Source organism: Lepidochelys kempii, chromosome 22 (genome assembly GCF_965140265.1).
Source record: "Lepidochelys kempii isolate rLepKem1 chromosome 22, rLepKem1.hap2, whole genome shotgun sequence".
NCBI lineage: Eukaryota > Metazoa > Chordata > Testudines > Cheloniidae > Lepidochelys > Lepidochelys kempii.
The window spans coordinates 858,500-875,581 of NC_133277.1; the positions used below are offsets into that span (position 1 = coordinate 858,500).

Below are 17,082 nucleotides of genomic sequence, written 5' to 3' on the forward strand. Positions count from 1 at the left end.
TCTATTCTCAAGGTTGGAAAGGTTTTTCTAATATCCAACCTAAGCACCCCTTGCTGTAAATCAAGCCAATTACTTCTCCTACCCCAGTGCACATGGAGAAAAATTTATCACCATCCTCTGTATAGCAGTCTTTAACATAGCTGAAGACCAGCCCCCAAGTCATCTTTTCTCAAAACTAAACATGACCAATTCTTTTAACCTTTCCTCACAGGTCACAATTTAGAATAGTAAGGTAGCTTTGTGGATGTTGATTCTCAATGGATATGAGCAGGGCATGATTGCATTTGTCAAGGGAGAGAAAAGAATGGTGCATTAATTCAGACAGGAGATGATGAGAGCCTGGATAAGGGTTTTAGCTGTGTTGATGGATAGGAAAGCCTGTATCTTAGGGAGGTTATTGCAGAAAGAAAATACAAGATATAAGCTGCACGGGAGGACCTAGAAAGAGTCCTGTGTTGCAGCATATGTGCAGTGTACAGACGTAAGTGACAGAAAGGATGGTGGAGGTGTCTGCAGTGATACAGAAAGGAGGTGCGAGGTGGCTTGGGGGAATATCAAGAGCTGTATTCTGGCCATTTTAGCTTTTGAACTTGAGCTGATAGCCAGACATCTCTGAGGAAGTGTCAGAGAGACAGGCTGAGGTTTCAGTTTGGGGAGAAAGACAGGTCTGGAGCAGAGAGTTACATCTGTGAGTTGCCAGCAGAGATGGTAGCCAAATTTGTGTTTGTGGATGAGATTACCAGAGATCAAGTACACAGGAAAAAGAGAAGCGGACCAAGGACAGAGCTTGTGTAAGGCCTGTACTGGAGTGGGGATGAGGAGGATTGTCCAAGGACACACTGAAGGAGAGATCAGAGAAGTAGGAGGAGAAGCAGAAGAGGATAAGGGAAGATCATATTTCAAGAAGATGACCATGGTCAATAGTGTCAAAGACAGCCGACGGGTCAAGGAGGAGGATGAAGTACTGGCTGAGCTTCATTAGAGACTTTGGCAAAAGCAGCCTCAGTGAAGTGCTACAATCTCCGGCTCCCTGAAACCTGTAGTTCCTACCCCCACCAGACCTTCCTACTTCCTAGACCAACCACTCTCCAACCCCGTCACTCCCCTGTCCCTCTAACTGCAGTGTTCCCCACTCCCAGTTAACCCACTCCCTACCCAACCCTCCCTCAACAACAGCACAACTGCTGGGCCCTCCACCCCCTTTTCCCCATTCCCAGTCCCCCATTTGCCCAGCTCACATCATTACCAGCTCAAGGGAACTCCTCTCCCTGACACCCTCCATCCACCTCCTTCCATTGTGTTGGGATATTTTAGGGTTAAGTATAAAAATAAGCTGCTAATGTGCTAACATGACATTGGGGACAAAGGCATATGTAGGCAGTATTTCTTTGTCTAATACATAAGTTGCAGATTCTTCCCTTCTCTGTTGCTTGTAAGCACTGATAAGGATAGGTTTCAGAGTAACAGCCGTGTTAGTCTGTCTTCGCAAAAAGAAAAGGAGTACTTGTGGCACCTTAGAGACTAACCAATTTATTTGAGCATGAGCTTTCGTGAGCTACGAAGTGAGCTGTAGCTCACGAAAGCTCATGCTCAAATAAATTGGTTAGTCTCTAAGGTGCCACAAGTACTCCTTTTCTTTTTACTGATAAGGATGCAGCTGCAAGAGAAATGTCCTTTGTGTAAATGAAGGTAACATTCCTTTTATCTTCCCCTCCCTCCCTTTCCCAGCTACATAAACAAGCCCTGGCTCATGGCCTCTTCCTCCCTCCCTCTCCTAAGAACTGTTAATTAAGGAAATTTGTAGCAACAATCACTGCAAAGAAATGTATTTTCAAGGTAAAAATGTGTGTATAATATGCGTAATGCTGTAATCAGTCAATGGGGTGGGTATAATCATAGTATGGGTGTTTCTATTACTTAATACGGGTTTTTGGGGTGTTGTAACAGACGTAGGTGTGTATTTACTAACAAACAAAAAGAGTGTGTTGTAACTAATTCAGTGCTTACTGGACAATTGGGTATCACAATAAAGGATTCCATCTACTCAATCCACCTCTGGGGCAACCTGCTCTTTTTCTTCTAACACATTGTACCCAAACATCCCTGATTTTCTCTAATGTTAGTCCTCCACACCCCATTCCCCTTCATCCCCTCTGCTCTCAGCCCTCCCACCTACATGTCACTCCATGAACACCAGCTCCCCATCATCTTTCTCCCCTCCTCATCCTCTCCCTTGTCTCAAAGACTCCTGAATGAGACCCTCACACTGTCTCCAGTCCACAGATGGGTGCACCTGATTGCCACATTCTCCATGCATTTAGAAAGTTATCATAACAGACCACCAGCGGCACTAGATTTAAGGTTCAGCATTACTTTCTGTTTAAAGGCCAACTATTCTAATTTCTCTAAAATGTACATGCTTACTCACATTGGCCTGAAATACACTGCTCATCATGTGGGTGCAGGACAGGGTTAGTATTCCAAAGATGGGGTTAATTGCTCCAGAGGTTCCTGAGCTACAGCCCTCTGAAAACAAGGTTTTGACCAAAATCACCTTGCTCTGATAACATTCTCTTGCACACAACTGAGGCTCAGAACTGTGGTTCTGATTATCCCCCAACTGCTAGACAGTTGGCAACTAGCTCAGCTGGTCTATGGTGCAAAATGCCTGTTTGGGGGAGCAGTACCAAACAAGTTAATAACTATAATGCTTGGAGCTTCAGATCAGCAAAAGCCAAATGGATAAGAACGTAAGAGGCCACACTGGGTCAGAACAATTGCCCATCTAGTACAGTATCCTGTCTTCCGGTAGTAGCCAATGCCAGATGCTTCAGAGGGAATGAACAGAAGGAGCTTTTCAAGTGATCCATCTCCTGTCATCCACTCACAGCACGTGGCAGTTAGAGGCTTAGGGCCACCCAGAGCATAGGGTTGCATCTCTGACCATCTTGGCTAGTAGCAGTCGATGGACCTATCCTGCATGAATTTATCTAACTCTTTTTAACCCAGTTATAATTACAGACTTCACAACATCCCCTGGCAATGAGTTCCACAGGATGACTGTGCACTGTGTGAAGAAATACTTCCTTTTGTTTGTTATCAATCTGCTGCCTATTAACTTCATCACGTGACCCCTGACTCTTGTGCTATGCAAAGGGGTAAATAACACTTCCTTATCCATTTTCTCCACACCATAGTTCCACCCACCCACACCCCATCACATGAGAGCAGACAGGAAGCATCAGGGTGAGGGGAGAAAAAAGCCCCCCCTCCCCCAGCAGAGTGAGGGGGCAGGAGTCTTCACATTCATCACTCATCTACCAGCCAGAGGCTGATACAGGAGATGGAGCCCCCAGCAGGGTCCAGGGACAACTCCCTGGTGTGAATCGCAACACCCTCCTCATTGCCAGCAGCTGGATAGGAGGGGATGGGGTGTCTTCCCTGAGCTTCACTGGTGGGTGCCCCTTTATATCTCACAGCAGCCTCTGGCCAGTAGGCTTCAATACTGGAGCCTGAACCTAGTAAATTTCCCTAACCCAGTCCAGGGGGTTGTTTCCTGCTTGGCCAATTAGGGAATTCCCACCCACAAACCATAGGGGTCTGTTGCCGAGATCTAGGCATCACAGTAAATAAATCTCTGCAGATTTATCATACCGTGTCCCACTCCCTTTCTCCACCCTGTGTATTTCCTGACCCCTCCCACTTCCAGACTAGCCCCCTCAGAAGTGCCCACCTCTTCTGTATTTACTGCCCTTCTCCCTCCAAAGAGAACCCACCAGCAACTCCCTGACAATCCCTACCTCAAATGGCTCCACTGCAGCCATTTCTTTTCCCTGGCCCCCAGGACAGAATGAGCTGGAGCAAAACATGGATGTTACGCTGCAGCCTGCTAGCGCAAAAAGGGCAATTGGGGACACGTCAGAACAGGAAATAATTTCACAGCACAATTCACTCCAGGCTCTTTCCCTGCACAGGGATGGGGCACAGAGCAGGGGCGGGCAAACATTTTGGCCTGAGGGACGCATCAGGTTTCTGAAATTGTATGGAGGGCCGGTTAGGGGAGGCTGTGCCTCCCCAAACAGCCAGGCATGGCATGGCCCCCACCCCCTATCCCCACCTGCTTCTTGACCCCAGATGCCCCCCCGGAACTCCTGCCCTATCCAACCCTCCCTGTTCCTGACGGCCCCCCGGGGACCCCTGCCCCATCCACCCCCACTGCTCTCAGTTCCCTGACCCCCGGCCCACCAGGGACCCCTGCCCCATCCACCCCCACTGCTCTCAGTTCCCTGACCCCCTGCCCCTAACTGCCCCCCCTCCGCCCCATCCAACCCCCTGATACTTCCTGATTGCCCCCCCTGGACCCCTGCCCCATCCAACCACCCCTTCTTCCTTACCGCCCCCAGACCCTTCGCCTCTAACTGCACCCCACCCCTAACTGTCCCCCACCATCCCATTCAACCCCACCTCTCCTTCCTGACTGCCCCCCTGGGACCCCTGCCCCCATTGAACCCCCCTGTTCCCCACCCTCCAACCACCCCATCCCATCCATACCCTTGACCACCCCCTAAATTCCCCTGCCCTCTATCCAAACCCCCCCACTCCCTGCCCCTTACCATACTGCCTGGAGCACCAGTGGCTGGCACCGTGGCTGCACCAGGACAGGTGGCGTGGCTTTGTGGGAGGGGGGACAGCAGGGGAGGGGCCGTGGGCTAGCCACCCAGACCAGGAGCTCAGGGCCCAGGCCAGATGTGGCCTGTGGGCTGTAGTTTGTCCACCTCTGGTCTAGAGTGTCATGCAAATAGAACAATTCAAAACACAGTGGGGGGGGGGGGGGCTGTTATCTACCCAGACATCTGTTACAAAAGGAATTCAACCAGACATAAAGTGTCCAATAACTTCTTGGAATGTACAGGGGACACCTGTTTTCTTTGAGAGGATGGAAGCAGTAACTGGAGGATGAAGGAATGCGTTAGGAAACTGAAGGGTAAAGTAATATAGGCAAAAGTGATGAGAAAATGATCAATGTCATGGTTCTATGAGAAGGAAGGCATGAGAGCAGCAGAATAAGGACAGTGGACATCCAAAAGGCAGACTACAACCGACACAAAGAACTGGTAGGTGAGGTCCCATGGGAATAAAATCTCAGAGGGAGAAAAGAGTTCAGGAGAGCTGGCTGGCAGTTCCTCAGAGACAATATTAAAGGAGCAGCAGCAAAGGATGTGAAGGAAAGACAGAAAGAGTAAGTGGCCAATATGGTTCTACCATAAGTTCTTTCATGACCAGAAAATAAAAAGGAATCCTATAAAAAGTGGAATCATGGAGAAATTTCTATGGATGAGTACAAAAGAATTGCACAAGCCTGAGGAGACAAAACTGGAAACATTAACTCACAAAATGAGTTAGACCTTGGAAGTGACACAAAGAAAGCAATAAGATAAATGTTCTATGAATATATTAGACAGAGGAAGGAAAATGTAGGTCTTCTACTTACCAGAGAAGAAGAAGAAGAAGAAGAGATGACATCAACAAGATGAAGATGTTTAATGCCTTTTTAAATGTAATTATCTAAAAAATGTAATTGTGACTGGACACTTAATTATTTTTAACCAAGAGGGGGAAGGAACAGAAACCACAATGGGGAAATAAGAGGTTGAAAAAATATGTACATAAGTTAAATTTATTAAAGTCAGCAGGGCCTAATGCAATTCATCCTGGGGTACCTATGGAATTAGCTGAACTAATCTTGGAACAGTTAACAATGAACTTGAACAACTCCAGGAGGATGGTTAGGTCCCACAAGACTGGAAAAGAGCAAGAATGAAGACCTGGGGAATAAAGGCCAGTCAAGCCTAATTAAGATACCCAGAAAGAAAACTGTATTAAACAATCAATGTATAAGCACCTAGAGGATAGTAAAGTGATAAATTATAGCCAGCATAGATTATCAAATACAAACAATGCCAAACCAATCTAATTTCCTGTTTTAACAGGGGTAACAGGCCTTATGAATCTGGGACACACTGTAGACATGACATATCTTTATTTTTGTAAGGCTTTTGATAGAAAATCCCATGACATTCTCATCAGCAAACTAGGGAAATGTAGTGTACTTGAAAGTCTGTACTCAAAGAGTAATTACTAATGGCTCACTGACAAACTGGGAGGAAGTACCTAATGCTGTCCCACAGGAGCCAATCCTCGATCTGGTACTACTCAATATTTTCATTAATGACTTGGATAATGGAGAGGAGAGTGCACTTATTAAATTTTCAGATGACACCAGGCTGGGAAGAGTTGCAAACACTTTGGAGAACAGGATTAGAATTAAAAATGACCTTTATAAATTAGAGAATTGATCTGAATGAAGAAGATGAAATTTAATAAAGACAACTGCAAAGTACTACATTTTAGGAAAGGAAAATCCAATGCATGACTACAAATTGGGGACTAACTGGCTAGGGGGCAATACTACTGAAAAGGATCTGGGGGTTATAATGGATCACAAATTGAATCTGAGCCAGCCATGTGATTCAGTTGTGACAAAGACTAGTTCAGTACTGGAATAGGTTACCGAGGAAGGTTGTGGAATTGCCATCATTGGAGGTTTTTAAGGACAGGTTGATCAAACACCCCAGTGTTGGGGGCTAGAATGGATGATCTCTCATGGTTCATTCCAGCCCTACAGTTCTCTGATTCTATTCCGAGGAAATGTTTGGCCATTTTATTACACCACTGACCCGGCCCACCCCACTAGTACTAAACAGCCAAGACATTTTGAAACCCTCCCAGTAACAAAGTCTAGGAACCAAATACAAGACAAGAGCAGAACAAAAGGAGTGACTGGGGGATTTCCTGACATTGTCCCCAGGGCAGCACACTCCCACAGCAGGGGGCACAGGCAGAGTCAGGAATTGGCTTTTCCTCTCCCTGCACTTCACCTTATTCACTGGAAAGTGAATTTTCCCAGGGATGCTGTGCTAAGTCTGTGTGGGCACTTTAGAGATCTGGGAATCTCTCTCCCCAATTATTTCTCCCACTGCCCCTATCAATCTCTCTCTCCTTTTTCTCTTTGTGTTTCACATCTCCTGTCTCTCCCCCTCTTGCAGACAGACAGCCATTCCTGGGTGTTCACTCTCCTATGGCTTGACCGGCTCCTGAAATTGCTAAGGGGAGGAGAGATGTTGGGTAAGGAGGGGCTGTTTGTGCACAGTCACTTTCATGCCTATCCCCAGCACATTCCCTGAGGTCTCTATCAATCACCTGGAGTCTCCGACTCAGATGTTGGTGTGGGCAGAGCCTAGGGCTGGCCCATGGAGCTAATTACAGCTGGAGAAAGTCCTCACCTTACCTAGGCACAGAGGAAGCTTCACTCCAAGTCATTCCCAAGCCCAGACCCCATCAGGGGAACAGCAGCTGCTCAGTCTGGGCTCCCAGATCACAGTGTGTCTGACCCAGGAAGCTCAACCCTGAGAAGAGGGAGACACACAGTCAGACAGGGCCTGAGGGCTCCCCCCCTCCTTTAGCAACAATTGAACCCCCACCCCCACAGGGACATATCCTGATTTTATTTGCCCCCATGTTAATCTGGAGTCACTCCAGGTTCTTCCTTGAGGTGTCTCTTGATTAACTCTAGTCTCAGTGAGATCAGAAACATGGCTCAGGAGGGATGAAGCCAGAATCCTTTCCTGCTCCCTCATTCCTTCCCCTTCTTCTGAGAAGGATTCATAGCAACAGTTTTCCCTCCAAAACCTGATGTTCCTCCAGTTTTGAAAATGGGGAGAGAAGCAAAGTCTGTCTTGATTTCATATCAGTAATTGATAAATGGATAGGGAGTTATCAGCAGCCCCTGCCAGCCATTCACATGGGGGGGAGCCCTGAGTGAGGCTTCTTTAACAGGAGAATGGATGGCATGGAGGAGCCAGATTTTGTAAGAAATTTCCATGCCCGGTGATTGACAGAAAATGGCCAATAGGAACCCACTCCAGAGACAACTACATCTCAGCACTGGGCGAAGCAACCCGTCATGGAGACCATTTGTCATGGGGGTTTGGGATACTGCTGGTGAACATGATAAGGGGAAAGTGAGAGGCTAATACAGTAGCATGGAGATTTTCAGCCACTCTGGGTACAGCCAGGGCAGCAAGGAGGCAGTCCTAGAGTGAGTGCCCATCATGTGCCCCCTGAGGAAAAGAAGAGGTTCCAACCAACTGTCCTGTGAGCAGCTGGGAGACACCATTCCCCCAAACAGGGGGAGATCTCTGGCTTTGGTGTATATTAAATATGGGGCGAGTCACTTTCATCAGCAAACACTTTAATGAAGATAAAGAGGAAAAGAAATGAGTCTAAAATGAGAGGAGAAAGTTGACCATTTAACTACCCGCAACTGCCAGTATGGAGAATGACTAAGGCAACAAATTCCCTCCAAAACATGAGGACTTGATGCAACTAAACATGGGAACGTCTCCAAACACGAGATGCTTTTTAACAGATATTTAATAATTACATGGAAAATGACAATATCTGACAGCTGATGTCTATGTTAAGTCATTAAAGAGAAAAGGGTGGAAATCTGGGGAATTTTGGATCAATTTTCACAAAGTAGAGCAGAAAGTGGAAAAAAATGTGAAGATTTTATATCGATAGTCAATAGTAGGTAAAGAGGTAAAATGAGAGTGAATTTCATATTGTTACTTGACAAATTGAGAGGAAAATGGGAAACATCTGCAAAACTTTTCTACATAGATTCAAATATTTGAGAAAAGGTCAAAATCTGAGGATATTTTATGTTAATATTTTAATATTAGTGAGACATGGAAAAAATCTCAGGGAATATTAAATTAGAAATAGATAACTAGAGAGAAAGGAGGGCAAGATTTTAGGATATTCTCCGGAAGAAGAGATCTGTGTGTAACTCAGAAATGTATCTCTCTCACCAATTGAAGTGGACCCAATAAAAGATATTACCTCACTCACCTTCTCTTTCTAAATGCAAAGCAATGCACATTGGAGAGAGAAACTAGAGCTACTTATGAACTTGACAGTATCAAATGTAGCCCATATAGCTAGCTTTAGCATTTATTTTATGCAGCAGTAATGCAAGGAACCCACAGACCTGTCTCCTGCACAACATTGGCATCAGCAGTTAGCATAAGGCTTGAGGTCTATGAACTCTGGCACAGATAAATGGCCTAAGGGTCAGCCTTAATGTTTGGGGAACTGGAAATAAGAGTGTTTAAGGGGCAATTTCATCTGTAAAGACACCAGCAGACCAGAGAAACATGAGCTAACACCAGCTTTAGGATAGAACATCCACAGATGTCTGACCACAGGAGAGCCATGGCAACATACTGACACAAATGACACCAAGATAAGATCATTAATACACTAACCTACGGGAGCACACCCCAACATTAGTAGGGAGAGGAAATACAAATGAGGAAGAGAGGAGAAACCCCTACTGAACATGCATTACACCTAGCGACATCAGTAGAACATATTATAGGCTACACAACCCAAGAAAAGGATCTGCATGTTGCTGTAGACAGGTCAATTAAAAGCTCCATTCAATGCACAGCTGCCAGCAAAAAAGCTAACAACATGTTAGGATTCATAAGGAATTGGATGGAGAATAACTCCAAACATTTGTATATAAATCAAGGGAATTAAAACCAATAGTAAAAGGTTCTATAGCCATATGAATAAGAAGAAAACAAAGAAAGAAGAAGTGGGACTGCTAAACACTGAGGATGGAGTGCAGGTTAAGGATAATCTAGGCATGGCCCAATATCTAAACAAATACTTTGCCTCAGTCTTTAATGAGACTAATGAGGAGCTTAGGGATAATTGTAGGATGACAACTGGGAAGGAGGATATGGAGGTAGATATTACCACATCCGAGGAGAAGCGAAACTCGAACAGCTTAATAGGACTGTCATAAATATAAAGGAAAGGGTAAACACCTTTAAAATCCCTCCTGGCCAGAGGAAAAATCCTCTCACCTGTAAAGAGTTAAGAAGCTAGGATAACCTCGCTGGCACCTGACCAAAATGACCAATGAGGAGACAAGATACTTTCAAAAGCTGGGAGGAGGAAGAAAAACAAAGGGTCTGTGGCTGTCTGGGTGATGCTTTTTACCGGGGACAGAACAGGAATGGAGTCTTAGAATTTAGTAAGTAATCTAGCTAGGTATGCGTTAGATTATGATTTCTTTAAATGGCTGAGAAAATAAGCTGTGCTGAATAGAATGGATATTCCTGTCTGTGTGTCTTTTTGTAACTTAAGGTTTTGCCTCGAGGGATTCTCTATGTTTTGAATCTAATTACCCTGTAAGGTATTTACCATCGTGATTTTACAGAGGTGATTCCTTTTTACTGTTTCTTCTATTAAAATTCTTCCTTTCAAGAACTGAATGTTTTTTTCATGGTTCTTAAGATCCAAGGGTTTGAGTCTGTGGTCACCTATGCAAATTGGTGAGGATTTTTACCAAACCTTCCCCAGGAAGTGGGGTACAAGGGTTGGGAGGATTTTGGGGGGAAAAAAGTTTCCAAACAATGCTTTCCTAATAAAATAAACGCGGACAAATGTTTGGTGGTGGCAGCAGAAGTCCAAGGGTAAAATAGTTTGTACCTTGGGGAAATTTTAACCTAAGCTGGTAAAAGTAAGCTTTTAGGAGGTTTTCATGCAGGTCCCCACATCTGTACCCTAGAGTTCAGAGTGGGGAAGGAACCTTGACAGGGACCAAATCCGGGGGCTTAGTAATCTTAATCCAAGAAGATTAAAGGAACTAGCACATGAAATTGCAAGCCCATTAGCAAAGATTTTTAATGAATCTGTATACTGGGGGGTTGTACAGTATGACTGGAGAATTACTAACATAGTTCCTATTTTTAAGAAAAGGGGGGAAAAGTGATCAGGGTAACTACAGGTCTGTTAGTTTGACAAGTAGTATCTGTCTGTAGTATGCAAGGTCTTGGAAAAAATTTTGAAGGAGAAAGTAGTTAAGGACACTGAGGTCAATGGTAATTGGGGGGGAAAAAATACAACATGGTTTTACAAAAGGTAGATCATGCCAAACCAACCTAATCTCCTCCTTTGAGAAGGTAACAGATTTTTTAGACAAAGGAAACACAATGGACCTAATTTACCTCCTTTTCGGGGGGAATTATTAGCTAAGCTGGAAAAGATGGGGATCAATATGAAAATTGAAAGGTGGATAAGGAACTGGTTAAAGGGAAGACTACAACAGGTCACACTGAAAGGAGGTTACTAGTTCCTCAGGGATCGGTTTTGGGACCAATCTTATTTGATCTTTTTATTACTGACCTTGGCACAAAAAGTGGGAATGTGCTAATAAAGTTTGTGGATGACACAAAGCTGGGAGGTATTGCCAATACAGTGAAGGACTTGGGGGGGAGGGATAGCTCAGTGGTTTGAGCTTTGGCCTGCTAAACCCAGGGTTGTGAGTTCAATCCTTGAGGGGGCCATTTAGGGATCAGGGGCAAAAATTGGGGTTGGTCCTGCTTTGAGCAGGGGGTTGGACTAGATGACCTCCTGAGGTCCCTTCCAACCCTGATATTCTATGATTCTATGATCATACAGGAAGATCTGGATAACCCTGTAAACTGGAATAATAGTAACAGTAACAGGATGAAATTTAATAGTGAAAAGTGCAAGGTCATGCATTTAGGGATTAATAACAAGAAGTTTTGTTATAAACTGGGGACACATCACTTGGAAGTAACAGGAGGAGAAGGACCTCAGAGTATTGGTTGATCATGAGATGACTATGAGCTGCCAATGTGAAATGGCTGTGAAAAAAGCGAATGCAGTCTTGGGATGCATCAGGTGAGGTATTTCCAGTAGAGATAAGGAGGTATTAGTACCATTATACAAGGCACAGGTGAGACCTCATCTGGAATATTGTGTGCAGTTCTGGTCTCCCATGTTTAAGAAGGATGAATTCAAACAGGTACAGAGAAGGGCTACTAAGATGATGCGAGGAATGGAAAACCTGTCTTATGAAAGGAGACTCAAAAAGCTTGGCTTGTTTAGCCTAACCAAAAGAAGGCTGAGGGGAGATATGATGCTCCCTATAAACATATCAGAGGGATAAATACCACGGACGGAGAAGAATTATTTAAGCTCAGTACCAATGTGGACACAAGATCAAATGGATATAAACTGGCCATCAAGAAGTTTCGACTTGAAATTAGACAAAGGTTTCTAACCATCAGAGGAGCAAAGTTCTGGAACAGCCTTCCAAGGGAAGCAATGTGGGCAAAAGACCCATCTGGCTTCAAGACTAAGCTTGATAAGTTTATGGAAGGGATGATATGATGGGATAGCCTAATTGTGGCAATTAATTGATCTTCAACTATTAGCGGTAGATATGACCAATAGCCTGTGATGGGATGTTAGATGGGGTGGGATCTGAGTTACTACAGAGACTTCTTTCCTGGGTGTCTGGCTGGTGAGTCTTGCCCACATGTTCAGGGTTTAGCCGATCGCCATATTTGGGATCAGGAAGGAATTTTCCTCCAGGGCAAATTGGCAGAGGCCCTGGTGGTTTTTCGCCTTCCTCCACAGCGTGGGGCACGGGTCACTTGCTGGAGGATTCTCTGCACCTCAAAGTCTTTAAACCACAATTTGAGGACTTCCATAGCTCAGACATAGATTAGAGGTTTGTTACAGGAGTGGGTGGGTGAGATTCTGTGGCCTGCATTGTGCAGGAGGTCAGACTAGATGATCATAATGGTCCTTTCTGACCTTAAAGTCTATGATTCTATGATTCAAAGGGGACAGCCTCTAATATCCTGGGACCACCATGGCTACTACAGCACTGCACACAGAATATTTTATATCTATCTTTGAGAACTGGGGAAGAAATAGGTCTGAAAAGAAATATTTGATAATGAGAGAAAAACACCTGGATCTGAAGAGTTTATAGTAAGTGAGTGAGAGTAGTTGGACAGTTTGACTGGATTGTATATGGAAGCTCAATAAACAGAGAGTAATAATTTCCCCCACACACCCACACCATTCACATGGCAGCAGGGAGCCCCTTGGGGAGGTGCTTTAAGAGAGTATGTGAGGGTAATATGGAGCAGGAAAACTCCCTGGCAGTAGGGAGGAGGCAGCAGCAGGGGCAGGCAGGTGACTGGCTCCTGGGGGGAGCTGTGTTGGGCAGTTGGGGGTAGCAGTAGCCAGAACTGTGTAACCTTGGGCTGGACAGTCTCCACTGGGGACTTTTTCCTCCCATCCCCTTCCTTACCTTGTTGCTGGCAGAGAATGGCCACCCCATCCCACCCCAGAGGCAGCTGTGTCTCAGGGCTCTGCAAGCTGCACCCATTAAGCCCCTTCTCGTTTGGGGAATGATTCAGGACAATTTCCCAAAGAAAGAAAGAAAAATTGCTGCAGGTCATACGGGTGGGAAAATATCCCAAATCTGAGATTGTTAAATTAACATTGGAGAATTAAAGAGAAAATGGGGCAAACTCTGAAAAGGAGAACAGAGAAAGTGTCGATAATTGCTCCATCAGCACTGACCCTTCATGGAGCCATTGCTGCTTTTACACCTGAAAGAAGACTTCCTTTCTCTGACTCCTGCCCATGGGGCCACGGTCGGACGTGGTGACCCAGAGAAGCTGACTGGGGGCTGATGCAAGGTAAGCAAAACCGAACCAGCCTCCCAGGGTATTGGGTTGGAAGCCGAGGGGTGGGGGGGCTGGGTTCCCCTACATGAGTGGTTCTCAACCTGGGGTACACGTACACCTGGGGGTACACAGAGGTCTTCCCGGGGGTCCTTTAACTCATCTAGATAAATGCCTAATTTTACCACAGGCTCCAGAAAAAGCACCCGTGAAGTCAGTACAAACTACATGCCCACACAGACAGCGACTTGGGCGCACGGCTCCATGCTGCGGGCCCTGACAGGGACTCGGGGGGGTTCATTCCCCGTTGATGTATTTGCTAGTTCTCGGGTATAAGGAGACAGGCCCCAGCCAGGCGCAGTCCCAGGGCGCAGGGACACGCGGCTGTTTCTGGGTCGGACCCGCCAGTGGTCCGCTGCCCGACACCAGCCCCTGAAGTCGCCCTTGGGCACGAGAACCCCCCCCCCCGACCCCTCCCTCCGATTGCCCGAGGCGAGAAGGAGGGGGCTGGTCTGGGTCTCCCTGGTTACGGGGAGGGGGGCAGTCGGAGCCGGGGGGCAGTTCCCAGGGACGCTGCCCGGACCACGGGGAGCAGCAGGGCCGGGCCGAGGCTGCCCCGCAGCGCAGCGGCCCGGCCGAGAGGCGGGGCCCCCACGGACCAAGCCGCGGCTCCGGGACACGAGAGTTCGCGTTCGGAGCCCTGGAGGCCGGCGCCGGCCGGGGCGGGGCGCAGGGCCTGGGGGGGTCTCTGGGTGGCAGGGGAGAGGGGACGAGAAGTTGCGTGTGTGGGAGGGGGTGTCAGGCTGACCCCTTACCTGAGCTGGAGACGACGGAAGCGCCCCGGGGCAGGCTGGGACTTGTAGTTCCTGACTCTTCTCGGAGCGGAAGGAAGGAGCCGGTTCCTCAGGCACGGCGCGCGCCCATAGCGCGGGAAGCGGAAGTGGGCCATCTGCCCACGCGCCCCCTGCCTATCCACACCGGGAAGCGCAGTCTCCCTCTCGAGCTCGGCCTTCTATTGGAGGAAGGGCCGTAAACGCGTCAATTCGCTGCCCCCTCCCCGCTTCCTGATTGGCGGAGAGACGGCGGGGCAGCGCCGGGCGGGCAGGTCAGAGGTGCCGCCCGGACTCGGGGGCTGCGGGCCTCGCCGCCCTTGGGATCCGCTGCGGGGCGGGGCGGTCTGCGGGTCCTGTCGCGGCGCGCGCTGCGGCCGTTGGGCTGGAGCCGTTGGGCTCCGCGGCGCAGCTTGGAACCCTGCTGGCCCCCGCCCCGCGCCTGGCCCCCGCCCGCGCCCCGCCCCCGCCCCGCGGGCCCCGGGGGGGGGGGACTCGCGCCCCGGCGCTGCTGCGGGTGGCGGCCGACGGCGAAGGGCGGGTCCCAGCTGCACGGACAGCGGGGCAGCCAGCGCCGAGCTCGCAGGGCCGCGGCAGGGCCGGGTCTCGGTGCAGCAGGCGGCGGGGGCGGTGCGTTTGGGATGCTGGTGCTGGCCAGTGGAAATGCTGCGGTCAGTGGGCGGTGAGGGGCAGCCCCGCACAGGGCCGGGGTGTTCAGGCACCCAGTTCTAGGCACCCTGGAGCATGTTAGAGACAAAAGGCAAACAAGGACCCAGCCCCCTGCAATGTCCCTCTCCTGGGATCAGACCCCCTGGGCACACAGGAGCCAAGTTGGGCATGGGGTGGCGGGTCCCACAAGGCCGAGGCAGCTGAAGTCCCTCCCAGTTTTGGAAACTAGGCAATGCGGAGTGAAAGGGCTTCACGCACCACCCAGCTCGGCCTCGGGGGCATCAGCAGCAAGTGGGGTCTGGGACTGAGCTGCATGGGCACCACAAAAGGCAGGCTGTTACCAAGGGGCCTGGGGAATATCTCAACCCCTCTTTTGTAGATACAGTGAATGCAGCCTCCATTCCTGGGTCTTCCCCAGGGACAGAATATTTATTTGAAAACTCAATCTTTTAGTTGTAAGGCAGTGGTCTCCAACCTTTTTATTCAAAAGGCCACTTTTTGAACTGAAGATCAACCCAGGATCTACCTAGCCTCTTCCCCAAGGCCCCGCCCTGCTCACTCCATTCCCGTCTCCCTCTGTCACTTGCTCTCCCGCACCCTCACTCTCTTTCACCAGGCTGGGGCAGAGGTTTGGGGTGCTGGAGTGAGGGGGTGCAGGTGTGACAGATTTTTGTTACCAATCTGCCTGAGGTATCAGGTGATCAGGCTGAGGCCACAGGATCATTGGGGGTGGGGAGAAGATGACGGAGCACATCAAGCAACTGAGTTTTAAAGCTTTATTGATCAAATAATAAAATAACAGCAGAGAGTGCTGGGGGGGGGGTGTTCCCCACATCACTCAGAGGAAGGAAAAAAGCCCCAAACCCTAACCCACTTTCATACTCACACACGCACTCCCCAAAGCTGGCCAGGCCTGGGTGTAACGTAAGAAGAAGAGGGGGAAGGGTGGATGGGAGTTCTGTCCTGTGTGCACAAGTCATCCAGGGTTCATTGTGATCTCTGAATTATTCCAGCTCTCAGGAGGGTTTTAAGTCCTGGGGTCCTTTGGGGGTGTTCCATGCCATGACCTCTGTTTCTGGTGCTCTTTGTGCCAGTCCAAACCGGCTTTCTGTGGTCTTCTTCAATTTCCCAAAGCACAACAGCTACAGGGACACGAAACTCTGTTCCCCCCTTGTCATTTTGCCTGTGTTTTCCATCTCTGCAGCCCTGGTTTTCTCTACCCTGGCTGTGGCTAGGTGAGAGAGAAACTTCTTGTCTAGCGCTGTGACCTTGGACTGGGGCCAGCATCTTATCATTGGACTGAGCTTGCTAACTGCAGTGTTGCGTTAACCTGTTCTCTGCTCTCTTTCTCCTTCCCCCTTTGGCCTCTTGCAGCCTGCAAAAGAATTTTCCACTCCCCACTCACACCTTTGACCCTCCTCAAAATGCTTTGCAATGCTTACAACAGTGTTAGCAACATGCAGTGCTGATCTGCCTTTCCCAGGGGAATTCCTGGGGTTGTGACACAGGCTCTGGGAGGGAGTTTGGGTGCAGGCATCATATGGTCACACTACACCTAATCTCACAGCATCCACTGGACATTTAATGAGTTTTACTTTTTATTAGTGTCATCTGTGATTTATAGATACAAAATCCTTCAGGGATTGTCACAAATCAGTGTAACATTCTCAGCTGTGGGTGTGTATTGGCTGAGCCTGGAACAGGGGGTTGGGGTGCAGGAGTGAGGGGTGCAAGTTCTGGGAAGGCGTTTGGTGCAGGAGGGGGCTCTGGGCTGCTGCAGGGGATTGGGGTGCAGGAGGGGATTAGGGGTGCAGGCTCTGAGGGGGAATTTGGATGCAAGAAGGGGATCCAAGCTGGGGCAGAGTGTTGGGGTGTGGGAGGGGATGCAGGGTCTGGGAGGGAGCTCCAGGCTGGGGGTTGGAATAGCTCAGTGG

The 17,082-nt window shown here is 48.3% G+C and overlaps 1 protein-coding gene across 1 annotated transcript in view; it reads right to left on the bottom strand.

Moving 5' to 3' along the window:
* Positions 1 to 14,635, bottom strand: part of LOC140901673 (uncharacterized) — a 36,287-nt gene extending 21,652 nt beyond the window's left edge. The window contains exons 1-2 of the mRNA XM_073320917.1: positions 14,465 to 14,635; positions 7,349 to 7,466 (exon numbers count right to left, since the gene is read on the bottom strand). The gene's annotated coding sequence lies outside the window, so the exon portion shown is untranslated. The remainder of the gene's footprint in view (positions 1 to 7,348; positions 7,467 to 14,464) is intronic.
* Positions 14,636 to 17,082: the final 2,447 nt, after the last annotated feature.